Source organism: Rutidosis leptorrhynchoides, chromosome 8 (genome assembly GCF_046630445.1).
Source record: "Rutidosis leptorrhynchoides isolate AG116_Rl617_1_P2 chromosome 8, CSIRO_AGI_Rlap_v1, whole genome shotgun sequence".
Lineage (NCBI taxonomy): Eukaryota > Viridiplantae > Streptophyta > Magnoliopsida > Asterales > Asteraceae > Rutidosis > Rutidosis leptorrhynchoides.
The window spans coordinates 14356437-14364674 of NC_092340.1; the positions used below are offsets into that span (position 1 = coordinate 14356437).

The 8238-nt window shown below is 30.5% G+C and overlaps 3 non-coding genes across 3 annotated transcripts; all 3 read right to left on the reverse strand.

Annotated features, from left to right (window-relative positions):
* Positions 1-3424: 3424 nt before the first annotated feature.
* LOC139865221 (small nucleolar RNA snoR31/Z110/Z27) lies at positions 3425-3517 on the reverse strand. The gene has a single exon (XR_011764742.1). It is a non-coding gene; the product is annotated as a small nucleolar RNA snoR31/Z110/Z27 (small nucleolar RNA).
* A 112-nt stretch (positions 3518-3629) lies between these two features.
* LOC139865227 (small nucleolar RNA snoR31) lies at positions 3630-3718 on the reverse strand. Its single transcript, XR_011764749.1, has one exon. It is a non-coding gene; the product is annotated as a small nucleolar RNA snoR31 (small nucleolar RNA).
* A 352-nt stretch (positions 3719-4070) lies between these two features.
* LOC139865222 (small nucleolar RNA Z107/R87) lies at positions 4071-4176 on the reverse strand. The gene has a single exon (XR_011764743.1). It is a non-coding gene; the product is annotated as a small nucleolar RNA Z107/R87 (small nucleolar RNA).
* Between the last annotated feature and the right edge of the window lie 4062 nt (positions 4177-8238).

An 8238-nucleotide genomic window follows, 5' to 3' on the forward strand; every position in this document is an offset into this window, starting at 1 on the left:
CATCTTATCTCCACTAGTAACCTCTTTGAAAGTTTTAAAGAGGCTCTTATCAGCACACACATGACGGGTAGCCCCAGTATCAACCCACCACTCTCTGGTATTAGAACCAACCAGATTAATTGTGAGGTCAGAAACTATAGCAACCAGGTTGTCAGCATCATCAACCATGTTAGCTTGTTTAGAAGTGTATTTCTTTGGCTTAGTGCACTGATCAGCACGATGACCCGGCTGGTCACAATTAAAGCATTTGCCAGAGAAATTTTTCTTCTTTGCAACACCCCCTTTAGGTCCAAACTTGAACCCTTTTCCCTTGTTACTCTTCTCAGTCTTCCCTTTGCTCTTGCTACCTTTTGAGGATTGACCGTGTTCAACAATATTAATCTTTGCTGAAACAGGGGTAATGCTCCTTTTAAGAGCAAATTTGTTGTCTTCCTCAATACGAAGACGGACCACAAGGTCTTCAACGGTCATTTCCTTTCGCTTATGTTTCAAATAATTTTTGAAATCAACCCAGCTTGGTGGTAGTTTCTCAATCATAGCTGCAACTTGGAAACCCTGACTGATTACCATTTTTTCCGCATGTATGTCATGAATAATGACTTGTAATTCTTGGATTTGACTCATAACAGTCTTAGAGTCAACCATCTTAAAGTCCAAGAATTTAGCTACTACCCATTTCTTGGTACCAGCATCTTCAGTCTTGTACTTTCGCTCTAAAGACTCCCATAATTCTTTGGCAGTCTCTATTGTGCAGTACACGTTATAGAGAGAATTCTCCAAACTATTCAAGACATAGTTCCGGCACAGGTAATCTAAATGTTTCCATGCCTCAACCGCGCTCACAGTTTGAACATCCCCAGCAACAAGTTGGGGAGCGGTTTCCGTTAAGACCCTCGCAAGGTTCAACGTTGTCAGATAAAAGAGCATCTTTTGCTGCCAACGTTTAAAGTCCACACCAGTGAACTTTTCAGGTTTCTCAGCATGAGAAACTACCGCATTCGGTAGTGTTTCAACTGTCGCAACAGTAGCATTAACAATGGAGGAGCTTGGGATCGATACTGTCGCACCAGTATTCGTAGCAGCAACGGTATTGGAATCCGGGTTCGACTGAGTATTCATTCTGAAAAGAAACACGAAGATTCAAAATAGAATTAATAACAAGGCAAAACTAAAAAATAATTAATAGTGACATTGATTAAAATGAAAATTCATATCATGAATTTAATTAAATTACATGTATACAACATTACAACCAACACGTTTCAAAAGCGTAATATACATACAAATAGTTAAATCACTATATATATGTGATGCATATGAACGTACTATATATTAATAGGCACAATAAATAACATAAAGAGATCAAAAGTTAATCACGAAGCATGATCAAAAGCATTTATGTATATTAAGAATGTTAAGCCTATTTAAATATAAAAGTTTGGCACATATCATGCAATTTATGTTAATTCATGACCACATGCAATACTGAGAAACAATATTATTCTGTGATCAGTGTAGCTTGCATGAATCATATAAAGTTAATACGATTTTATTTTTAGTTTGTTTTCAAATCCGATTATTATCTCAAAGGTAATTTACCAAACAAAATAAATATGCCGCAATTATCATGTTTATCAGCATATACTGATCTAAAACAGTTATGTAAACCTAAATATCATGTAAACGCAGGACATATAAAGATCCATTTAATGAGTTCCGCACGTTGGAACATAGCCAATCTGTTTAAGACTGTTAGTTAAATTACAACGAAATTGAATATAAATCTATACATGATATAAACCAGAACAAAATAATTATATTAACAAAATAATCTATACATGATACAAATCAGAACAATCGCAACATATAATCATATTAACAAAATAATTATGAACTGAAACGTAAAATGATCAAACCGAATTTAAGGTTGGAATGGGCTTGTGTTTGACACAATTCCCTTAAACAGATTCGTCGTCTGTTCCCAGGGTACACCGTTCGAAGCAGCGTACTGCCGGACTTAACACTTGCCTGAAAAGAAGTTCGGAAGCAGAGAAGCTGAGATGGAGAACGGAATGCTTTGCTAGTTGTGTGTATTGTTTCTGCAGACTTAGCCACTATTTATTTACAGAAAGTTGCAGCTTAATCATTCCAACAAGTGAGTGGGTAATCATTCTATATCATGATCAACCATTCCACCAAGTGAGTGGGTATCTAATCAATCACTTGTGGGTCTCTAACAGCTCATCACCAAGTTGGATAATCATGATCCAACTACAACTGTATGTCATGATCCAACTAACTGTATGTCATGATCCAACTACAACTGTATGGACCAAAAATAAATCGTATTGCAAAAACAGGCCACGCACGGGCCAGAATTTTCGGAGTTGCATTCGTGTCCGCAGGCACGCCCATTGGATCACAATGGAAATCCCAAGTTTTTGCACCCCCTGCACGAGAGTAGGTGCTAGAGTAAAATATGACATAAGGTCTTGACATAAGTTTGGAGATAAGAACTTATATACCTCTCATAAGTTTATCTCCACTCGTATGTGGGACAAGAGGCATTCCACTAGATTTCCATATTTTTTGCATCAAACACACAACATTGAGACTCGATATCTCATTCACATTCTATTCGTTTTGGACACACTTTGGCTCGTTTTAAAGTCCTCGTCAAGGACTACAAAATCCACTAAATAGCTACTAATATGTATTACGTTATCATATATTAATATGTGTCCAAAGTTTGGTAAAAACCATTTGTTTTATCCAAAATTTCCAACAATATAGTATTCGCTTTTTCCGCAAAACAACGTTAAAGTTGTAAATTTAAGCCATAAAATATTAGTGTATTTTTAATACTCCATACTATATATATAACAAATGGAAAATTTCATCAAATAAAGAAAAAATCATGAAAACTATCAAACTCATGCCACCGGAGATGAAATCAAATCTCCAACAGAGATGTCGTTGTCTGATACAACAATAGAGGAACAACCGAGATAGAAGAAGCTCTACAAGACATAACCACGACTGCGAGCATGAAGACCATCATTAAAACAACCAACCCGCCAGAGTACCGGGTGGAGAGCCATTGTATGCTCTGACAAAAAAGACGGCGGCATCACATCCACCTCAGCTGGAAAGCACTACCCTACCAGAGCGATCCAATAATTTTTCACAATATCCATATTCACATCCACTTATATCATCCATATCCAAACGTTTGAATCGCATTGCTAATTGCTTATATAAAGAATATAAAACATAAACATTACCTCGTACTCTGTATGATAATACATATCTTACATTATCCATCGAGTACGACTTATATAACTTGAATTAAATACAAAGAGCCAAACTTCAAATTATACGTAAGGTGCTGAAAAATACAGCTTTTTTCCTTAGTTACAAGTATGTTACCATCAGATTAAAGGTATTTTTCATCCACAACTAAAAGCTGTGTCCAAAGGTGTCCTAAGATTAATTTAATTTATCATCATCTGATAACACAACTAACGCAGTTTATCACCGCACCAACAACAACAACAGTGACAAAGTATACAATTTTTTTGTTATTAGAAAAATTTAACAGAACAAAAACAAATACTCCGTATATTTAACAAGACTCAGAAGCATATACTTACATCTCTTGAAAACAAATTTCTCAGCCCAAGTGTTGAATATTCATATTTTACTTCATCATCATCTCGTATTAATACTATCTAATTAATGGCAAATTCAAAAACACATTGTAGTAATTAGAAATACGATATTTTTAGTGACAGGTCAATAAAGTTAAAAAATTTTTTTATTAAATTCAAGAGTATAGGATTGATAAAAATAAAAATGAGGAATTATTTAAGAAGGATTAACTCAGATGGCATGAAATGTAAATTAGGTTCGATTCTGCCAGCGGATTTTCTTCAGATTTACGTAATTCAGAAGAGGGAGCTTTGTATCCTCATCGTAATCCTTCATTAAATTCCCCAATTACCAACAATAAATAAAAATTAAATCATGTAAAATCAAAAACAATGAATAAATTAAGACAGAAAATATAAGATCACTCAGTTCAGCGGGAATATCGACACGCAAACAAATCTCAAAAAGAGATAAGACTGCATTCCGGTCTGTTGAGCTTGAATTTTGCAAGTCGTCATTGCGATCTTAATCTGTGTGTTTAGTTATTCGTATAAATTAAAAGAGTTGTGATGGATATAAAGATCTAGGTCAAGAAGGAGATGACGGCTGGATGTTGTTGAATACAGGATAGATAGTGGCTAGGTTTATATAGGGTTTAAATTAGGGTTTTGTTTCAGGCCGCGCGTATCTTGACTTTGTTTATTCTAGTTTAGGATGATGCTAGTTCGAGTATATCAGTCATTTGTTCCCATTTAGATCTACTAGAAAATATAATGTATTTTTTTTTTTTTATATCTTAGTTTTAAACCCGTTTTTTTTTTAAAGCAAAACTTCATATATATTAATCAACGGGTATGAAACGAGATACCAAAAAAAGCATATGTGACAATTATTGATTTATTCCAATACTTTTATGCACGTTAATAACAATTTTATAGGATGTCGCTAAAAAAAATTACAAATTCATATATGCTACTTTAAACACCCGGAACATCCTCTTTAACTAATACTTCGTATTTCATAGCAAGGTAGAAGTGTTTCGTTGAGGAAAGTGATATCTTTATAGCATTTTTTTTATAGATTCGTCACATATATGCATTAACTATATACAAATTTTAATAAAAAAGTTTCGTGAGATTCGTTACATCAATATCATTAACCATACACAACTTTAAAAAAGTATAGTCTTAATGCTCTAATGACAAAAGATTGGGTAAAGTCGACCTCTAATGCACTACCAACCGATTGACAATGGATAATTCAAAAAGAAGTGACGTTTAAAATGACTTATTGCATTTGTATAATGGAATAAGTTTAAAAAATTATATAAAAAATATGTACTGAATATCCTTTTAAAATAAAATTACAATTAACATAAACATTAACATTAACATGACATTTAAAACATTGATTAAATGTTGACCTACCAACACAACACCTATGACTTATTGACTTATCAAACATTTAAATTTAAAATTAATATTTATAATAACCCGAAAATTTTCGACAAAATTTAAACAAAAATCTTTATATGATTTCATTTAACCTCGACTAATTTCGACGATTCACGAATAACCGGTTATAAAAAGATATGTAAATATATATGTGTGTGTAAATACATCAATTACAATCATTATTATTATTATCAGTATTATAATTATTATTATTAATAATTATCATTATCATTAATATAATTACTAATATATTATTAGTATTAATACTTACCATTAATATTAAAATAATGAAATATCATTATTATTATTATTAATATTATTATTTTCAAAATTATTATTATTATTATCATTTATCATTTATTATTATTATGATTAATATGATTATTAGTATCATTAACATAATCTATTATTATTATTATTATTAGTATTATTATTACTAATATTATTGTTATACTTATTATCATTATTATTGATATTATTATTAATTATCATATTATTGTCATTACTCATTATATTTATTATTAATCTACACATCTAAAAGACAAAGCCAAAATAAATAGTCACCTTTCTAGCCTTCACAAAAACACATCAAACTTTTTGTTTTTTTAAATTCAACCACACCCTTTATAATATTTAACTTTCTACCCTTTATAACTTACCACAAACTTTTCACATTTTATAATTTCACCATTAAACTTCTCATCCACTATAAATCGACCACATAATTTTCACCCCTCTATAACTATTCATTATTATTGTTATTATTATTATTATTATTATTATTATTATTATTATTATTATTATTAAATCAAACACATAAATTTTTACTTTATTATTGTTTAACTTTTTTCCTTATTATAAATTAACTACGTAACTCATTTTTTAATAACTGTTATATATATATATATATATATATATATATATATATATATATATATATATATATATATATATATATATATATATATATATATATATATATATATATATATATATAGTTTTAACTATTTTATTAAATAGTTTGTACCAATCGTTGATGTACGTCTCACTTTATTGATTGAGCATTTGTGTCTTTTCTCTCGACAAGGCGAAATGTAAAACAAAAAATGATAAATAATTATTTTGACGTTTATTACAAATCAATCACATCACTATTTTTGGTCCTTCCTTGACAAAACGAAAAATAAAAAAAGATAAATAATTACTTTCTCAATATTTAACTATGTAATTAATGTTAATCAAGGGTGAAGAACCGGCGCAAAGCCAGTTCGCCCAACTAGTTAACACTAACACTTATACTAAAAGTGGTGGAGATTTTCGTCGTTGCAGTTATATCGGATTGTCGTTTTTAGTTTGCGTTCACATTACAAATGGTCCCTCAACTTCGGTGACATTTACACAACGGCCCCTCGAGTTTACACTTTTTCAGGCCTAAAAAGTGTAAATACATAATTTTATTAAAATAAAACAAACTAATCCCACCCGGATTTATAACGGGCCCTATCTTCTCGCTCGGTGCGAGTTAAATTTTTTCGAGACCACCGTTCAACTCAAAAAAATCTTACTAACCCAACGGGACTAACTATACACGAAACGAACACTTTTTAAAAAACGCTAAATACAACGACAGCCCATATCTTTCTGTTCGCCGCGAGCTAAATTTTCCCGACAGCACCGTTACACTTGAAAAAATTTATTGAACAAAACAAAACTAACTATGTTCGAAACGGATACTTTTTAAAAAACGCTTAAAACAACGACATCTAAAACGACGCTTAACACATGAGCCGTGTTCCCCTCTGTAAATAAACAAAGCTACGTTAAATATGAATACGCAGCCCGAAAGCCCCCGCCGTAACGCGCGGGCCGGTCCTGACTAGTTATTATTAATATAATTATTATTAGTAGTATTATTATTATTAATATATTTAATTATTATTAATATTAATTAAATTATGATACCGACATATACCTAATTTAGGTCTGCTTATAATCGTGATATCTGCTTTTGTATTATTATTTTTTGTGATCGATCTTTAATTTTTTTTATTCTTACTGATTAATTCCATAGTCGACCACTAACATTAAACAAGTAATTAGGATTACTACGTTACACATCTGATTAACAACATCAATATCATATAAATACTGCCATTAGATGCTGTTAATTGATTCAAATTAAACAGAAAAAGAAAAAAAAAGTCGATACCCTGTTCTTGATCCATTTTTGCCAAAACTCAAAACGAAATCCATTTCAAAAACTAATAATGCAGTTGTGTTAGGATTACTCTAGTTGAGCTTTCTGAAAAGTTTCACATTCCAATTTCAACTATCGAATCCGAATTCGTAAGTCAAAGTTAAATTTTTAAAAAGTCAAACGATTGTTCTTAATCAAATTCGAGTTTGATTTAAAGTTTCAGGTCAAATTGATGATTTCTAAAGTTTCTGTAAATGATTTAGTACATTTTTCATGTTATAATCTTTATCTAAAACGGTCTATAATTCATGATCAAGGTTTGAGTTTGTATATTATTATTTTCTTCGAATACAGCGGTAGCTGTTCTTCGTCTTTTTTTTTCTTTTGTGCGTCGAAATCACAATTATTAGATGTTTCTGGTTCAATTTAACATCCTAATTCAAATCGAAAACTAGTTGATATGTTAAATTGTTTTCCTGTCGAATTGGGTTGGAGAAGAAAAAGATGAAAAACAGAAAAACGAATAAATAAAAATTAGATAGGATTTAAATCAGAAAAAGCAAGGCAGAGCAGTTGGTTAGGGGAGTGTTCGGGTTAGCGAGAGGTCACGGGTTCGAGCCCGGCTTGAGGCATTCTTTTTAAAAGGGGCTTATTTGAAGGTAGTTTGATTTTTATTATCATTATTATGTAATTATTATTAATTATTATTATTATTATTATTATTATTATTATTATTATTATTATTACTACTACTAATATTATTACAATTATTATGATTTTTATTACTATTGTTATAGTTAGTATTACAATTATTATTATTACTACTACTATCATATGTAGAATTATAAGTATTAGTATTATAATTATTAGTATTACTATTATTACTAAAATATGTATCATTATTATTATTATTATTATTATGAAAATAAAAGTTGT